The 18,435-nt window shown below is 43.5% G+C and overlaps 1 pseudogene; it reads right to left on the bottom strand.

The window, feature by feature from the left end:
• Positions 1-233: 233 nt before the first annotated feature.
• On the bottom strand, positions 234-16,706 carry LOC129151405 (GTPase IMAP family member 2-like; annotated as a pseudogene).
• Between the last annotated feature and the right edge of the window lie 1,729 nt (positions 16,707-18,435).

The following is an 18,435-nucleotide window of genomic DNA, read 5'->3' as shown; positions in this document are numbered from 1 at the left end:
CAGTTTCAAACAGGAGAAATTTTATGTTTACAGCTTTCAAAAGGTGTTGGTATTATATGTCAAAACAAACAGTAACTTAAAATAATTTGGCTCATTAATAAATTGAGCAATGTTAAGAAATAACACTTTGCAGAATCTCAGATATTTACTCGTTTCAGGCACTGCATTACACAGAGGAGGCCCTGTGATTCACCATTGTATTCCAGTGATGAATAATTACTGATCCATCACTGTCATCTAGGAGTCTTGCATTCTGCAACAATGGTCTTTCTGGGAAATATCAATAATTTTCTGAGGATAATGGACAAATTGCACATACTACAGAATAAGCAGTAAAAAAATTGCATATTCTGAGCAATACATAAAATATCAGAATTAGAAATCTGACAAACAACCAAATAAAATTTAGGCCTCTTTTCAGGCAATTTTCCTTGGCCATGGTTGTGCGAGGTCTCTGAATTCCCATGTACTTTTTAAGACTCCCTTTGAAATCCTTTAATCCTTCCTCTGACCGCTCAGGTCCACATTCTGACCCTGTCACTAGGCTGTAAAGCTCATTGGTATAGTGGTCACCTTTTTTCTCCATCATCAGGCCCTCAATCAAGTCCATTAGCTCCTTCACTTGGTTATCCCGATCACTCCCTTTTGCTCGGTTATTAAAGCCACATGCTCACCTCCCACACGCTGTCACCAGCTTGCCTAGAGCTTTATTTTCTGAGTTGTAGATGTAATACATCAAGGATTCTCCACCGAGGTCTTCCTTGTGGGTGAAGAGGATAATTGTGTGTCTCATGGCATCCTCTCCAAAGATCTCCTTGACCCTCTGTGCGGCCTGCTGGTCCTGGGTGGTGAATCGGCCCCACTGCGTCACCAGGAGTAGCACATGGGGTCCTGGGCCAACAGCAGGTAGCACCTGTGCACGTCTGTGTACAGGAGATTAGAGTGGTCCTTCCCAGAAAACATATCTGGCATGTCAATAATGACCATCTCTCTCTCACCCCAGCTTCCTCGACTTTCACTAGAGGCCTTAGTGAAGGTATGGGGGCACAGCTGGGACACAAAGGCTCGCTTCCCCAGGATGCTGTTCCCTGTGGCACTTTTACCAGTTCAGGTTTGCTGACCAGGATGATTCTCAGCTCTGATCCTCTGCTGGGTTGGTCCTGTTGAGAGCAAGTTTACTGTGTTATTATTGTACTGATCATGCCAATGGAATATTTTTAATGATCATGAGTTAGTCTCACATTATAAGAAAATATACTCTCGCATATATTGCATTTGTGAAATAGAAGCTAACTAACTCCTTATCAAATAAAATAAATTAATCATGGAAATTTTTGTTTTTATTAGAGCTGTTCCTTCTAGAAAAAAGACATGGGGGGGTGTTTATAAGGTTTTATTTCCCATATTTTTTTTCTGAATAGACTGTAATAATATGAGATTTTAAAAACAGAAACAAACAAATATTAAAAAAATCCCTACAGTAAATAAATGAGTACTTTCAAAAGGATGGACAGGGACATTAGTCTTAGAGTCATAGAATCTTAACTCAACACAGCAAAATGACATTTGTTCTAGTGGCACAAAGCCCACTCAACTCAGAGACAGAAGATTTCCTATGTTCATAAAACTGCAAAGAGTGAATGATGTTAGCAAAGAACATTAGTAACCAAAGTTACATTACAGACACACAGACAAAAAGTCTCTTAAAATTCAAACCCTGAGTTTCTGGCTGTTGATGTATAAATGTTCCTGCAATCCCTGACACATGTTCAGCCTGCCCACAAACAGCTGGGCCCCCTGCAAAGTGGGACGTGCCCCATCTTTAAACAGATTGATCCAAACAATAAAGACATAAAAAAATTAACAGAAACACTCTTATATATAATATTTACAAGCGTGTATGACCCACAGACACCACAGAATGCTCTGTATTAAAGGAAAGTACTAAACCAGAGTAATGTCTCCTGTTCCTGAATTGGGGGCTGTTCCTCCCCAGAACCTCAGCATTTTCCCAATAGACTATTTTGGGAGAACGTGTTCCCTAGATCTAGAATTTCTGTTTTCCACCCTTGGCAGGTCTTTTGTGAGCTTTTGTGTTCAACCTCCCTTTGTCCAGGGGAATCTTTCTGGAACATGTGTTATCAGCCACCTGTATTGTTCATACCCTCTTCCCACCCCCCACATCCTGTTTCTTCTGAGGAAATTCAGTAATGTTCTGGCCACCTATTGTTTTTGTGTGTGTTTTTTTCCTATAGGCATATTTCCTGGGGTGAGGGGTTCGGGGAGGAATGGAGTGGAGGCATTTATTAACTTCAAAATAGTTTTGAGAGAGACTCTAAAATTTCTTATTTATTTTCATTTTTTTGGAAGAATTTTTTATACTTTTCATTATAAGTTTCTTATTTACAAATTAAGATATGCTTCCCATATAGTCATTTAGTTTAATTTCAAAGCAGGCATTTTCTAATTTCTGCATGCAAAATATTAATGTAGGTACCCAAAACAACTGCATTTTGGCCATTTTGAAGTTGATATTTTCTAGTTAAATCTTCCCATTTCTGTAAAGCACTTGCAAGTAAAGACTTCCTATTAGGAGTATTAAATGAGGGCTGGGGTTTGGGACCTTCTGGCCTTGGAGGCACAATTTCCCATGCTAATTGTTTTATTTTTATTTTATTTTTGGATATCTTAGTCTGAGCAACTTTTCTAGACATGTTATGTAGTGGTTCAAGTGTGGCCTTATTTTCCCTCCTGGTTGTCTAAAACAACAGGAAGGGTTTGGGTCCCTGGCAGACCAAGCCTTATGGTGGCCCCCAAGATAAGCCATTTAGTTAATTACAGTTGCATTGGGATTTCCCTATGGGTCTCCTGCATTTCTGATCCTCCACAAAGATTCTTAGTCACCTAAAAAGACCCCAGAATCAGACTGGAGGGAGGATGTGGCCTTTATTTTCAGAGCTGAACAAGTTTAGCTCATTTATATGGTGAAAGTTTTTTGCTCAGACTCTTAGAAAGCAATTCCAATTGAAAAATCAAAATGAAAACCAGCCATCCATTTTTATTTCTCCAGTCCTGCCTTAGCCTGGGTTCTGTCAACCCTTAACCTGCATTGTGTCAACACTTAACCTGGGTTCTGTTAACCCAGGTTCTACCTCAAGTATTTTAAAACACAGCTCAAATAAAGTCAGATCATATACCAAAAGTAAGGGAAGGTCCTGGATCCAAGAGACAACTCAACCAAGTTCACCCAATGGGCAGGGAGCCAGTGGGCTCAATGTGACCTTTACTGGATCCTAGCACTGGGTCTGAGACCTCTGGATGGTCCTGGATGAGCTTCTTTGAAATCCTGCCAACTATGCCAAGTAATGTTAACATAAACACATTGAAATCTGTAAATAACTTTTGTGAGCTTATTTGAGCCAAACTGTCGACAATTGCTGGGAAGCAGTATCTCAACGGATTGGGATAAGTGCTCCAGAGAATGGCAAGCTTTCATCTATTTTTATACATTGCAATCAAAGGAGGAGACATAGGTGGCTTACATGAAATCCATTGGTGATAGATTAAAGAGGCAGAAGAAAGCAAAGCGGGAAAATGCTGGGATTGGATAAAAAGTACAATGATAGACATATTCTTACGTAGGCACAGAATAGTCAACAGTCAACAATTAACATGATAACAATAACAACGAAGGACACCAAGGGGTCTAGAAAAAGGTAAGTTACAAGTTACACAGACATTTCAAGGATATGTTATCTTAGATGCCAAAAGATAGATAGGCTCAGTTGATCTTGTCAGTGAAGATACCAGCTTAGGATGTAACTACCCACCATAACTGCTTTTAGTTAAAGTTTAATTTCAGACCATTTTTGTGGTTACTTTAGGTCTCTGAGTTTGCAAGACTGCCATGCAGACCTTCCCTGAGATTGTCAGGTTAACATGTGTCCTCTTCTGTGCAGTTTCAATCAAGTTTTTAACTACTTTTCCCTGTATAAAGACCACAGTCTTCCTGGATTTATTCATTATGTGCTGAAAGAAATTATGTGTAACCAAGGTTTCTGAGACCTTTGTGTGCTTTCTGGTATAAAAAATAAAAATCCCTTTAGAGATCCCAAAATGGGAGCAGAATTAATGGAAGCTACACTGACACTCTCCCAGGACCAAACTGGAATTACAACTAAAATACAGAAAAACATCCTGAATAATGAACTGAAGACTAGCTGGAGAGAACCCTAATAACCAAGGATGGGAAATGAAGACCACATCAAGATTGGTAGGAATCAAGAAGATATAAGAGGCCTGGATGGGCTCCCACAGAAAGCAGCTGAAGAAAATTTAGCTATGTGGTTTTCTCAGCTAAGAACTCTGTCGTCTAAACCCCAAGCTGGTTCCCCCAGCCCAGAGCACCAGAACTGAGAAAAGTGCCCACATAAAAACTGGTTGTGAAAAGCAGTGGGGTTTCTGTCTGTGAGGGAGACACAGCTGGACATGCAGGCATCCTCTTAAAGGGCCAACACAAAATTTTGTATGCAGCCATTCATTCACCTTGGGCTTCGGCAGAGGAAGGGCAGAGTGGACTAGAGCCGTGTGAGCAGAATCCAGGGTTGGGACTCTGGGGTAAGAGCTCAGAAGGCAGCTGCCCTGGTTTCCTGTGCTGAGTCATTCCCTCATACTGCAGAGGACATCTTTCTCAGGCAGACATTTACAATCCAGGAAGCTTTTGCATGGAGAGCAAGCAATTCACCCACCTGTTAGAAAACCTCTCTTCCCACACTGAGGTTCACCAGGACTGAACAATGATCAGACTGCAAGCAGAAGTGGGACTTGGCAGGTTTGAATATTTGCCTGATGTAATTCTGGGCCCAAGCTAAGAAAATCAAACCTTGGTGCATATCTTGGTCCATTCCAAAGGCACCCAGCCCCAGCAGAGGGAGACACAAACTGTGGGTTGCTGATAGCTCCTAACAGGGTACTCAGGATCAGTCACAAACAATGTCTGACATTGTCCTGTCATAGAGATTGGGAGTCATGGGTGATCTACCTAATACATAAACACAAACACAAACAGGCAGCCAAAATGGGGAGACAAAAATACAAGCCCCAAATGAAAGAACAAGGGAATTCTCCAGAAGAAGAGCTAAATTAAATGGAGATGAGAAATTTATTACATATAGAGTTTATAATAATGATTGCAAGGATGCTCAACAGCATGAGAAAAGATTTAGAAACTATGAAATATGACCAATCAGAAATGAAGAATTACATAGCACTAATAAATGACAAATTAGAAGGAATGCCCAGCAGATTAGGAAAAACCAAAGATCAGGTCAGTAAGTTAGAAGACACGGTAAAAAAAAAAAAAAAAATCACTCTCAACCAGAGAACCAAAAAGAAAAACAATAATAAAAAAAATAAACAGGAAAATAACTTAAGGGAGCTATGGGACAACGTGAACCATATCAATATTCATATCATAGGACTGCCAGGAGATGAAGTAAGTGAGTAAGAGATAGAGAACCTGATTGAAGAAATAATGGCAGAAAACTTCCCTAACTTGGAGAAGGAAAAAGTCACACAATTTCAGGAGGCACAGTGAGTTCTAAGTGAGAAGATCCCAAAGAGGCCCACACCCAGACACATTATAATTAAAATGCCAAAGGAGAGAATCTTAAAGGCAGTAAGAGAAAAGCAATTTGTTACCTACAAAGAAGCTCCCAAAAGGCTGTCAGCTGAGTTTTCATCAGAAACTCTATAGGCCAGAAGAGAATGGCATGAAGTATTCAAGGTAATGAAATGCAAGGATCTAAAACCAAGATTGCTATATCCAGCAAGGCTATCATTCAAAATAGGTAGTAAAACAAAGAGTTTCCCAGAGGAAAAAAAAAGTCTAAATGAGTTTATTGTAGAGAGTGCTGGGAAGGCACATGAGCATTTCTTTAATTATTGTCAGCTGAGTCCAGTGGCGTTGGCAGAGCCATGTCCTGAAGACATACCATGCCAGGTACGTCGTTGTCAGCTTGACCCTTAGCTTAGGTGCCAGGGGGTGGGTTTTATTATCTAAGTTCAGCCAGATGCAAGGAACAGACACAATTATCTGGGCTTAGCCAGGAGTGACTATTACAAAGAAGCCACTAAAATGAACAGTTATAGCTTGATCTTTAACCATGATTTCACATAATTTTCTTTGTTTTAAACCCTAATAAAACTTCCTAGAATTATACTGTATATAATAAATGGGCTGCACCAGCTCTGGGTCACTGTCTCTCCATCAGAGGGCCAGCTGTCCCACCCGGTCCCAGCTTTCTCTACTGTCTCTGTGTCTGTCTCTCTCAATTCCCTGTCACCCCTACTCAGACTCCTGTCTGCTCTCTAGCTGCCCTGGATGCAATAAAGAGAGAAATACTTAATAGTTTATCTCCAGCAAACTAGCACTGGAAGAAATGCTAAAGGGACTGCAGTAATGAGGAGAGACAGAGAGAGAGAGAGAGAGAGAGAGAGAGAGAGAGAGAGAGAGAGAGAGAGATAGGTATAAAAAAAATCATCCCTGGCTGGTTTGGCTCAGTTACTAGAGTGTCGGCCTGTGGACTGAAGGATTTTGGGTTTGAAATTGGTCAAAGGCATATGCCTGGGTTTCAGGAGGCAGCAGATCAATGATTCTCTCTCATCATTGATGTTTCTCTCTCTTTCTATCCCTCTCCCTTCCCCTCTGAAGTCAATAAAGATATATTTTAAAAAATAAATCAAATGGCAATAAGTACCTATCAATAATAACTTTAAATGTAAATGGATTAAATGCTCCAATTTAGATACATAAGGTAGCTGAATGGATACAAAAACATGATCCTAATATATGCTGTCTAAATGAGACCCACCTCAGAACAAAAGACCCACATAAGGTGAGAGTTAAGGGATGGAAAAATTTTTCCATGCAAATGGAAATGAAAAAACAAAACCAAAACACAGACTGAAGTAGCAGTGTCATATCTGACAAAATAGACTTCATAATAAAGGCCATCAAAAGAGATAATAAAGGTCACTACATAATATTAAGGAATTGATTTAACAAGAGTATATAATCATGATAAACATATATGCACCTAATATAAGAGCACATAACTATATATATATATATATATATATATATATATATATATAAATATATATATAAAACTTCTGGAGAACTTTAAGGGAGAGATTGACAACTTTACAGTCATAGGAGACTTTAACACCCCACTGACTTCACTGGATAGATCTTCCAGACAAAAAATTAACAAGGAAATAGTGACTCACTAGGACACACTGGATCAGATGGATTTAATTGGCATTTATAAAACATTTCATCCCAAAGCTGCAGAACATACATTCTTCTCAAGTGCACATGAGTCATTCTCAAAGATCGACTACATGTTAGGACACAGAATAAATTTCTACAAGTTCAAAAAGATTGAAATAATATCAAGCATCTTCTCAGATCACAATGGAATGAAGTTAGAAGTCAAGTACAGTAAAAACACTTAAAAACATTCAAACACATGGAGGCTAAATAACATGTTATGAAATAATGAATGGGCTACCAATGAGATTAAGAGAGAAATTGAAAAAAAAACAAAAACAAAAAACTTCCTGGAAACAAATGAAAATGAACACACACCAAGCCAACATCTCTAGGACCCAGCAAAAGCATTCCTTAGAGAGAAATTCATTTTTCTTTTCTTTTTTTTTTTAAATATATTTTATTGATTTTTTACAGAGAGGAAGAAAGAGGGATAGAGAGTTAGAAACATCGATGAGAGAGAAACATCGATCAGCTGCCTCTTGCACACCCCCTACTGGGGATGTGCCCACAACCAAGGTACATGCCCTTGACCGGAATCGAACCTGGGACCCTTGAGTCTGCAGGTCGATGCTCTATCCACTGAGCCAAACCGGTTTCGGCTTAAATGGATTTTATTGATTTTTTTTACAGAGAGAAAGGGAGAGGGATAAAGAGTTAGAAATATCCATCAGCTGCCTCCTGCACACCCCCTACTGGGGATGTGCCTGCAACCAAGGCACATGCCCTTGACCGGAATCGAACCTGGGACCCTTCAGTCCCCAGGCTGACGCTCTATCCACTGAGCCAAACCGGTTTCATTTTTCTCTAACAACAAAATCATTTTTCCCCAAAACAAGAAAAATTATTAATAAACGATTTAACCCTACAACTTAAAGAATTAGAAAGAGAACAAGAAAATTCCAGAGTAATTAGAAGTAAGGACATAATAATGATTATATCAGAATTAAATGACACAGAGACAAAAAAAAAAAAAAAAAACGGAACAAAAGATCAATGAATCCAAGAACTTGTTGTTTGAAAAGATAAATAAGATTGATGAAACTTTAGCCAGACCCATCAAGAAACAAAGAGAACTCAAAATAAATAAAATCAGAAATGAAAGCAATGAAGTAACAGCTGGCACCACAGACGTACAAAGGATTATAAGATAATACTGGGAACAAGTATATTCCAACAAGCTGCACAATGTGGATAAAATGGACAAATTTGTAGAAAAATACACTCTTCCAAAACTAAATCAGGAAGAACTAGAAAACCTGATTAGGCCAATAACAACTGATGGAATTGAAGAAGGATTAAAAAACTCCCAGCAAACAAAAATCCTGGTCTGGACTGAGATTCACAGAGGAGTTTTACCAAACATTCATCGATGAACTGGCACCACCTATCCTTCTCAAACCATTCCAAGAAATCCAAGAGAAAGGAACACTTCTAACCCATTTCTACGAGGCCACCATTATCCTAATTCCAAAACTGGACAGAAACTCTACAAAAAAAGATAATTACCAGAAATATTCCTGATAAACATAGATGCTAAAATATTAGCAAGTTGTACCAGCAATGTATTTAAAAGACAATACCCCATGACCAAGTAGATTTTATCCCAGGAATGCCAGGCTGGTACAATATTCACAAATCAATAAGCATGATACATCACATAAACAAAATGAAAGACAAAACCACATGATCTTATCAATAGATACAGAAAAAGCTTTTGACAAAATCCAACACCCATTTTGACAAAAACTCTCATCAAAATGGGAACAGAGAAATCATACCTCAATATAATAAAGGCTATATATATCAAACGTACAGCCAACATCATACTCAATGGGCAAAAACGAAAAACATTTTTCCCTAAGAACAAGAACAAGGCAGGAATGTCCACTTTCACCACTGGTATTCAACCTAATACTAGAAGTGCTAGCAACAGTGACCACACAAGAAGAAAGCATAAAAGGCATCCAAATTGGAAAGGATGAAGTAAAACTCACCTTATTTGAAGATAGCATAATACTGTACATAAGTATTAGAGGGAAATTCATTTTTCTCTAACAACAAAAACATTTTTCCACCAAAGACTCCACCAAAGAACTGCTAGATTTAATAAATGAATTTGGTAATGTTGCAGGATGCAAAATTATCACCCATAAATCGATGGCATTTTTATACCCAATAATGTAGTCTCTAAAAGAAAAACTAAACAAACTTTTCCATCTACCATTGAAATAAAAAATTAATATACTTAGGAATAAACTTAACCAAGGAGGTAAAAGACTTGTACTCAGAAAACTACAGGACATTGAAAAGAAAGAGATACAGGAACATATAAACAAGTGGAAGAATACACGATTTTCATGGATTGGTATAATTAACATCATTAAAATGTCCATACTACCAAAAGAAATCTATATATTCTATGCAATCTCTACTAAAATGCTAATGGTATGTTTCGTTGCATAGAACTAGTACTCCAAAAATTCACAGAGAACAAAAAGACTGAATAGCCACAGCAATCTCGATAAGGAGGATATTAGCGGGGTCACAATACCACCTATCAAGTTCTACTACAAAGTCACTGCAATTCAATCATCCTGGTTCTGGCACAAAAACAGGCATATAGATCAATGGAACAGCACAGAGAACCCAGAAATAGACCCAAGCCATTACATTCAACTAATACTTGACAAAGGAGATAAGAACATACAATGGAATCAAGACAATATTTTCAATAAATGGTGTTGGGAAAATTAGACATATAGATGCAAAACAAACAAACAAAAAAAACAAAACACAAATGGAACTAGATCACCAACTTACACCATATACAAGAATAAACTCAAAAGACTTAAATGTAAGTCTGGAAACCATAAAAATCCTAGAAGGAACTATAGGCAGCAAAATCTCAGATATCTCTCATAGCAATGTATTTACAGATACATCTCCTAGGGCAAAAGAAATGAAGAAAATAAACAAATGGGATGACATAAAAATAAACAGTTTCTGCACAACAAAAGAAACCGTCACAAAAAGAAAGGAGAGTCTACTACATGGGAGAACTTATTTGCCAATGACACATCTGATAAGGGGTTAATTTCCAAAATATATCAGGAATTCATACAACTTAACAAAAGGAGGACAAGCAATCCAATTATAAAATGGGCAAAGGACCTAATTAGACACTTCTTCAAAGTGAGCATGCAGAAGGCCAGGAGACATAAAAAAATGCTCAGAGTCACTAATCATCTGAGAGAGGCAAATTAAAATGACACTGAGCTATCACCTACACCTGTCTGAATGGCTACCATCAACAAAGCAGCAAACAAGGGTTGGTGAGGATATGGAGAAAGGGGAACCCTAGTACACTGCTGGTGGGAATGCAGACTGGTGCAGCCACTATGGAAAACAGAAATGAGTTTCTAAAAAAATTAAAAATGGAAATCCCACCCTAGCCAGTTGGGCTCAGTTGATAGAGTTTTGGCCTGCAAACTGAAGAGTCCCAGGTTTGATTCCAGCCAAAGGGATATGTCCGGGTTTCAGACTCAATCTCCAGTTGGGGGTGGGCAGGAGGCAGCTGATCAATGATTCTCTCTCATCATTGATGTTTCTATATCTCTCTCCATCTCCCTTTCTCTCTGAAATCAATCAATAAATATATTTTTAAAAATATGGAAATACCATTTGATCAAGGGATTCCACTTCTAAGAATCATCCTACCTTATAATAGAGAAACATGCAAATTGACCGCACCTCCACTATGCCCATGATTGGGCCTGCAAGAGGCTGGGGGCGGGACTCCGGGTGGCCTATCTGGCCATTGAGAAAACCAAGATGGTGGCGCCAAATCCTCTTAGTTGCGGGGGTCCCGGGGAGCTATGGCAACCCTAGAGGGACGTGGCCGGGCCCAGCCAGGCGCCTCCCGGGGGTCCCGGGGTGGATCGTGAGGGGGGGGCGTGGCCTGGCCCAGCCAGTCGCCTCCTGGGGGTCCCGGGGTGGATCGGGACCCCGGGGGGCGTGGCCGGGCCCAGCCAGCCGCTCCAGGGGCGGGGTCCCCCAGCGATCGCCACCCTGGCCTAAATGGCTGGTGCTGAGAGGGAACAATGGGGCCAGTGGAAGGAGCAGGTGGCAGTTGACCACCGAGGCCATCTGCAGCAGCCGGATGCAGAGCTGGGGTGCACGTCCTCCAGATTGGCCTCCGTGGGGCCCGTGTCGCACCCATAGTAGCCGAGTGGGCATGCTGGCATAGTAGCCCCAGCATGAGGCCAGCTTCCCAAGCCAGGCTGCAGAGGAAGGGAGGGCCTCTGGGCTGGGAGCACTCCCCCACCCCAGAGGACAGGGCACAGCGAGGGAGCAGCAGAGAGCTACTAGAGGTGGTGGGTGTGGTGGCCTGGCTTCCAAGAGGCTAGCTTCAGCTGCTGTGGGCTGCGCTGAGGTGGCTGGTGGTGGGGGCAACTGCTTGGGCGCATCCGAGGCTGGGGCACTGGGAGACGTGGGACTGCAGCCCAGAAAGTGAGGCTCCAGAGGACCTGGTCACCGACCCCCGGCATTAAAGCCGCCTCCTACAAGATGTATCCTAGCCTAGGTGTGTGGGAAGCAGGTTCAGGAACCTCAGCAGAAACACCCTGCCCACCTGGGCGGGTACTGCTATAGTCCACGTGGCCTGGGCAGTGTAGAAAGCGCTACCTTCTCCCAGGTCCTGTGCTGGCACCGCCGCCTCGCTCACCCTCAAGCCCCCCTGAGTCCTGACAGCAAAGTGTGTGGGGCATTCTGCAGGAGTTGTGCCATTCTGGGTGTTTTTGCCCAAAGACACACTTTGGGATGAATTCAGAGCCACATCTCACTTCCCATGAGACTGGAAGAACCATGTAAAAGGATTTTGACAAAAGCTTTCCACATCTCTGTTTATTCTTTTGAATCCATAAAACGACCTTAAAAAAAGCATCCGGGCCACCTAAGAAAGAATGCTCTTTCTGGCCAGAGCACGCAGGATTCTTTTGCCCAACAGGTTAAAGGGAGCAGAGCTGGCACAGTGGGAATGGCCCTGGTGCCCTATGAGGAGACCTGGGGAATGGGGTTCCCAAAATTCCACAAGCCTCTTGCCACCTTCTCCTTTGCAAACCACACCATCCAGATCCACCAGGACTGGAGGCAACTGGGAATCACAGCCATGATTTGGGACATGGTGAGCAAATCTTGAGGGGCCTCTGAAAACATCTGCAATTGATTATAAGACTGGTCTTTATTTAAAAAGAAATAAAAGAACAGCTTTGTGGAGATATAACCCATATACTGTACATGTCACCTAAAGTGTACAATGAACTGGTTTTTTAAAGTAAATTCAGAGTGGTACAACCATCACCATGCTCAATTTTTAAATATCTTCATGACCCATCCCCTCCAAAAAAAACTTCTACCCACTGTAATCACTTTCCTGATCATCTTCCCCAAAATAGATTGCACTTTAAAGGTGGGTAAAGGAAAGTTGAGGGAAGTTAAAACACTGCACAAAGGATATTGTAAGATGACAAAGCCCAAAGTGAAGATTATGTTTTTTTTTTTTTTAATATATATTTTTAAAATTTGAGAAAAGGAGAGGGAGAGAGAGATAAAAACATCAATGATAAGAATCACTGATCAGCCGAAACCGGTTTGGCTCAGTGGATAGAGCATCGGTCTGCGGAGTGGAAGGTCCCAGGTTCGATTCCGGTTAAGGGCATGTACATTGGTTGCTGGCACATATCCCGGTGGGGGGTGTGCAGGAAGCAGCTGGTCGATGTTTCTCTCTTATCGATGTTTCTAGCTCTCTATCCCTCTCTCTTCCTCTCTGTGAAAATTCAATAAAATATATTAAAAAAAAAAAAAAAAGAATCAGTGATCAGCTGCCGCCCACAGGCCCCCTACTGGGGATTGAGCCCGAAACCCAGGCATGTGTGCTCCTGATCAGAATCAAACCTGGACTCTTCAGTCCACAGGCCGATGTTCTCTCCATTAAGCCAAATTGACCAGGGCCATGTGTTTTCTTCAAGTTCTGCATGGTTGTAATGGTCCCCAAATCTATACTAAAAAAAGGGTAATATGCTAATTAGAGTGGTTGTCTTCCAGACATCTTTCCAGACAAAGCCGCAGTGGCTACAAAGGCCAAGGCTCAGGCAGCCATAACCAGCTGCAGTGGCAGCAGCATTGGGGTTATGGGGCTGGTGCCTCCAGAGGGAGGCCAGACTGGGGGCCAAGGCACAGGCAGTTTGGGGTGATCAGACTGATAGGGGAGGGCAAGGTAGGGGCAATCAGGCTGGCAGGATATCAAGGTAGGGGCGAGCAGGCAGGCAGGCAGTGGGGTTAGGGACAATCAGGGAGGCAGGCAGGTGAGTGGTTAGGAGCCAGCAGTTCCGGATTGTGAGAGGGATGTCCGACTGCTGGAATTTGGACATCCCCTGAGGGGTCCCAGATTGAAGAGGGTGCAGATTGGGCTGAGGGCCACACCCCACCCCCCCACCCCCAGTGCACGGATTTCGTGCACCGGGCCTCTAGTATATAATAAAGAGCTAACATGCAAATGGTTGTCATGCCCTTGCACCCTCATGCCAGAACTGTTCAGACACTCAAGACTGGAGAGAGAGGAATGGGGACTAGCCAGGCACAAATGAGCTTTGGAGAGAGGAATGGGGACTAGCGAGGCACAAGTGAGCTTGCAAGAGAGGAATGGGGACCAGTCAGGCTGCGGCCCAGGAGAGGGACAAGCTGCATGCCCCACAGTCCGGGGCGCCAGTGGCTGCACCTGTGCCTGTGGCCCAGGAGAGGGACAAGTCACCTGCCCACAGTCCCCTGCAGCTGTGGCCAGCCCAGGCAGAGCCAGATCAGGTCCTGGGTGCTGGGTGAGGCAGAGGTGGTTAGGGGCGATCAGGCCAGCAGGGGAGCAGTTAGGGGTGATCAGGCAGGCAGGCAGGTGAGCAGTAGCAGCCAGTGGTCCCGGATTGCAAGAGTCAGTTGGACATCCCCCAGGGGTCCTGGATTGGAGAGGGTGCAGGCAGGCTAAGGGACCGCTCCCCCCACCTGCCATGCACAAATTTCATGCACCGGGCCTCAATTATATCCTAAGAAACCAGAAACACCAATCAGAAAGACTATATGCAGCACAATTTACAATAGCTAAGATCTGGAGATGGCTCAGGTGCCCATCAATAGATGAATGGATTAAAAAAACTGGTACATTTACACAATGGAATACTAAGCAGCTTTCAAGAAGAAAGAACTCTTAACATTTGTAACAGCATGGAGTGACCTGGAGAGTATTATGCTAAGCAAAATCATCCAGTCAGAAAATGATAAGTGTCAAATGATCTCACTCACATGTGAAATCTAATGAACAAAATACACTGATGAACAAAATAGATCCAGAGGCATAGAACCATGGAACAGAATGTTGATTCTCAGAAGGAAGGTGGTGGGTGGGGGTGCGTGGGACAAGATGAACCAAAGAACTTGTATGCATAAGTGGATAACCTATTGACAGAGAACATAGTGTGTTGAAGGCCTGGGATGGGGGGAAGTGTCGAGTGGAAGGGATCAATGGGGAAAAAACATTACAAATGTAATATTTTCAACAGTAAAGATTAAAAAAAATTCCCTTTAATATATGGATAACAGTAGGTAAAGTTTATGCCTTTTCTACTGCATACTCCTACCCTAACAATTTATAGAATTCCACAAAGCACATTTCCACATTCTACCAGCATGTCTTTTTTTTTTTAATTTCTTTATGGATTAAAGTGTCACATATTTGTCCTCATCCCCCCATTCCCATCCCACACCCCTCCCCATGGATGCCCCAACCCCCTGTTGAACTTAACCGTTGGATAGGCTCATATGCATGCACACAAGTCCTTTGGTTGATCTCTCCCCCCTCCCCCCAACCTCCCCTATCCTCCCTCCGAGGCCCGATAGTCCGATCGATGCCTCCTTGTTTCTGGTTCTGTTCTTGTTCAACAGTCTATGTTGTTCATCATTTCCCCTAGATGAGCGAGATCATGTGTCACTAGAGATATATTTATAAGAACTGAATGTGAGACGAGCAATAATAGTTATGCTGACAGGCAGATGAATAAGTCTGTAGTGAGTTTCTTTCTGTACCAACAGTTCTTTAGAGACCCAATTTCAATGTCCACCAGTTCCTTATGTGTACATGTCAGCACTGACCCCTCAGCTCTGGATGGTGGACAAATGGTGGTGATCAGGCAGGCAGAGCTCCGACTCCCTCTGGATGGTGGACAAATGGTGGTGATCAGGCAGGCAGAGCTCCGACTCCCTCTAGTTTGGTCTCGGCCGGACCCAGGGGCACGGCTTCACCCGGACTCAGGTGAACGTGGCCTCACCCAGACCCAGGGGCGCATGTCCTCTCCCAGACCCAGGGGCGCGTGGCCTCACCCGGACCTAGGTGCGCGAGGCCTCACCCGGATCCAGGGACACATGGCCTCACCCAGACCCGGGGGCGTGTGGCCTCTCCCAGACCCAGGGGCACGTGGCCTCACCTGGAGCTAGGTGCGCGAGGCCTCACCTGGACCCGGGACCCAGCCTCACCTGGATCCAGGGACACATGGCCTCACCCGGACCCAGGGGCACTTGGCCTCTCCCAGACCCAGGGGCACATGACCTCAGCCAGACCAGGGCCCCAACCTCACCCGGATCCAGGAACATGTCTTGATGGTCACATGCTATTGTCCTTGCTCTGCCCACTTGAAATTGACTTTTCATGCAGCATCACATTTTTCCCCCAATAGGATATAGTGTATCACTCCCTTACTTCCCTCAAAGACAAATCAGTTTCGTCTGTACATTTATCAAAAGTTAGCAAAGGCTCAAGGATAAGAGAAGCACCACAGAAAGAAGCTCATCATTCAGTGAGATAGGTTTGGCTTAACTGCAGAATATGGGCCCACTCTGTCTTTTGTTTTCATCATTAGAGTATCAGACAATATTCTAAAACTCCAATGATGAAAGATCCTATTGTATCACTAACTTATAGAAGCACATAATGAACCAAAGAGCCACACATACCTTGCAAGAAAAATATAAATACAGGTTTAATATGAAAAAATGTCTTTAACTGCTTTGTAGTTACTTTCTTGTAAATGCACTCACTTATTGTTACCCGTGCATTCAGGTTAATGCTGTAGATGAGGCAAAGTAACAGGTTCTGCTCTTGAGAAGCCGCCTCAGGTCGCCTTGCAGAGCCACCCACCTGCCATCCCGTCAGCCAAATGAGGTTTCTGTTTTGGGTTGCTCTTCCCTTGTGTATTGTGAGCAGCCAGCTGCCATCTTTGCGTGGCAAGTCCCGCCCCTCTCTGGCCAGGTGGGCTGCCATGGTGGCCGCCATTTTGAACCAATAAGTCCCGCTCCCTCAGGCCCGGCCTGGTGTGGCCACCAGCCGCCACGCTCCTCCTCCTCCTCCTCTGGCCCATGGCCCAACTCCTGCTCTGCAAGCCCCCTCCCCTAAGGCCTTCTCAGACCCAGGTCCAAGATCTATACACGGCATTTAATGTTTTAATGCCCAGGAGGAGCAGGCCTTCGACAGGAGATGAGTCTGCAAACCCAAACCTTGCTACCTTTGAGGCTGATGGCAGCCATAAATGGTCCAGAGGGGACTGTGCGTGGTGGGGGTGAAATAAGAGGACGAACACTGACTGGAAGATGCTTCCAATGCAGAAATGAAGGCCACTGGGCAAAGCAGTGCCCCAGCCCCTGGCTCCAACCAAGCCCTGCCTGGCATGCGGTCAAAACAGCCACTGGAAAAGTGACTGCCCCAGGAAAAGTGATGGGCCTTCTGCGTCTCAGTGTAGAGGGGCCGTCCTTCCAGGTCATGACCCACTGCTGGCCATGCTGGAACTGTCTGAAGATGCCAGGACTCGCTGACCCCCATCACCCTCGCCGAGCCCAGGGTAATGCTCAAGATAGTGGGTAAAGCAGATCTCTTTTCTGGTGGATATGGGGGCTACCTTCTCTGTCCTGAACTCCTTTTCTGGGCTATTATCCCTTCTACAATCTCGGTCATGGGTATTGACAGCAAAAATACTCTGGCCTCAGCACCTTCTCACCCCACCCTCTCCCCCTCTCCACCCTCCCTAGAGAACAACTTTCTTGCTGGCCCAGACTTATCAGAAACTTAGATATTTATCTCTAGGAGAAAAAAAAAAGTGTCAAGCAGTTAGAAGCCTGTTCCCTCCTCCCCCTGCCTTTTCTAAATATTTTAAATAGCATACAATTTTGAAACATTAATTGCTAGACATATTCAGAAATATTTAATGGAAGAAAGAAAGAAAGAAAGAAAGAAAGAAAGAAAGAAAGAAAGAAAGAAAGAAAGAAAGAAAGGAAGAAAGAAAGAAAGAAAGAAAGAAGTTCTAAAGTTAACTGTTGACAAGAACTGTAAAAGGACCCACTCACTTGGAGGTCCTGTCCCAGAGGTTCAGAGACAGTTCTCATCTGTTTGGCCAGGCCGTACCCAGAGACCTCTGACAATGCTCGTTAAACCCAACACTCTTCTCCAGTAAGTAGATGATCTCCTTCTCTGCAGCCCCTCCCTGGTCATGTCTCAGAGGCATATAGCTGGCCTCCGCTGGTACCATTCTTCCACCATTGGGTCCCAAACTTTGCTCTCCTAGCTAAGCCCTTATACCAGTCCACTAAAGAAACACCAGTAGGCCCCCCTCTCCTCACTCTCCCTCGTTCGCCAAGCTTTTTCTAACTCTGGGATACTATTTTGGCTTCTCTCTCTCTCTCTCTCTCTCTCTCTCTCTCTCTCTCTCTCTCTCTCTCTCTCTCTCCCTCTCTCTATCTCTTTTCTGGACATTTCTAAGCTTTTCCAACTATTTACTGATGAAAGACAGGGAATAGCTATGGGGTCCTCACCCAGCCCCTAGGGCCAGCCTTGACCCTGTAGCCTACCTATACAGACAGCTTGATCCCATAGATTTGGGAATGTCAGCCCTGCCTCCGGGCTCTGGCTGCAGCTGCTGTTCCCATCAAGGAGGCCCAGAAGATTTGCCTCCAGCAACCCTTACAGTTCTTCTCCACCCATAGACTACAGGATCTTCTGTCACACCAATTCT

Source organism: Eptesicus fuscus, chromosome 14, assembly GCF_027574615.1.
Source record: "Eptesicus fuscus isolate TK198812 chromosome 14, DD_ASM_mEF_20220401, whole genome shotgun sequence".
Taxonomy (NCBI): domain Eukaryota; kingdom Metazoa; phylum Chordata; class Mammalia; order Chiroptera; family Vespertilionidae; genus Eptesicus; species Eptesicus fuscus.
The sequence above is the reverse complement of the archived record's forward strand: the minus strand, read 5'-3'. Positions and strand labels throughout refer to the sequence as shown.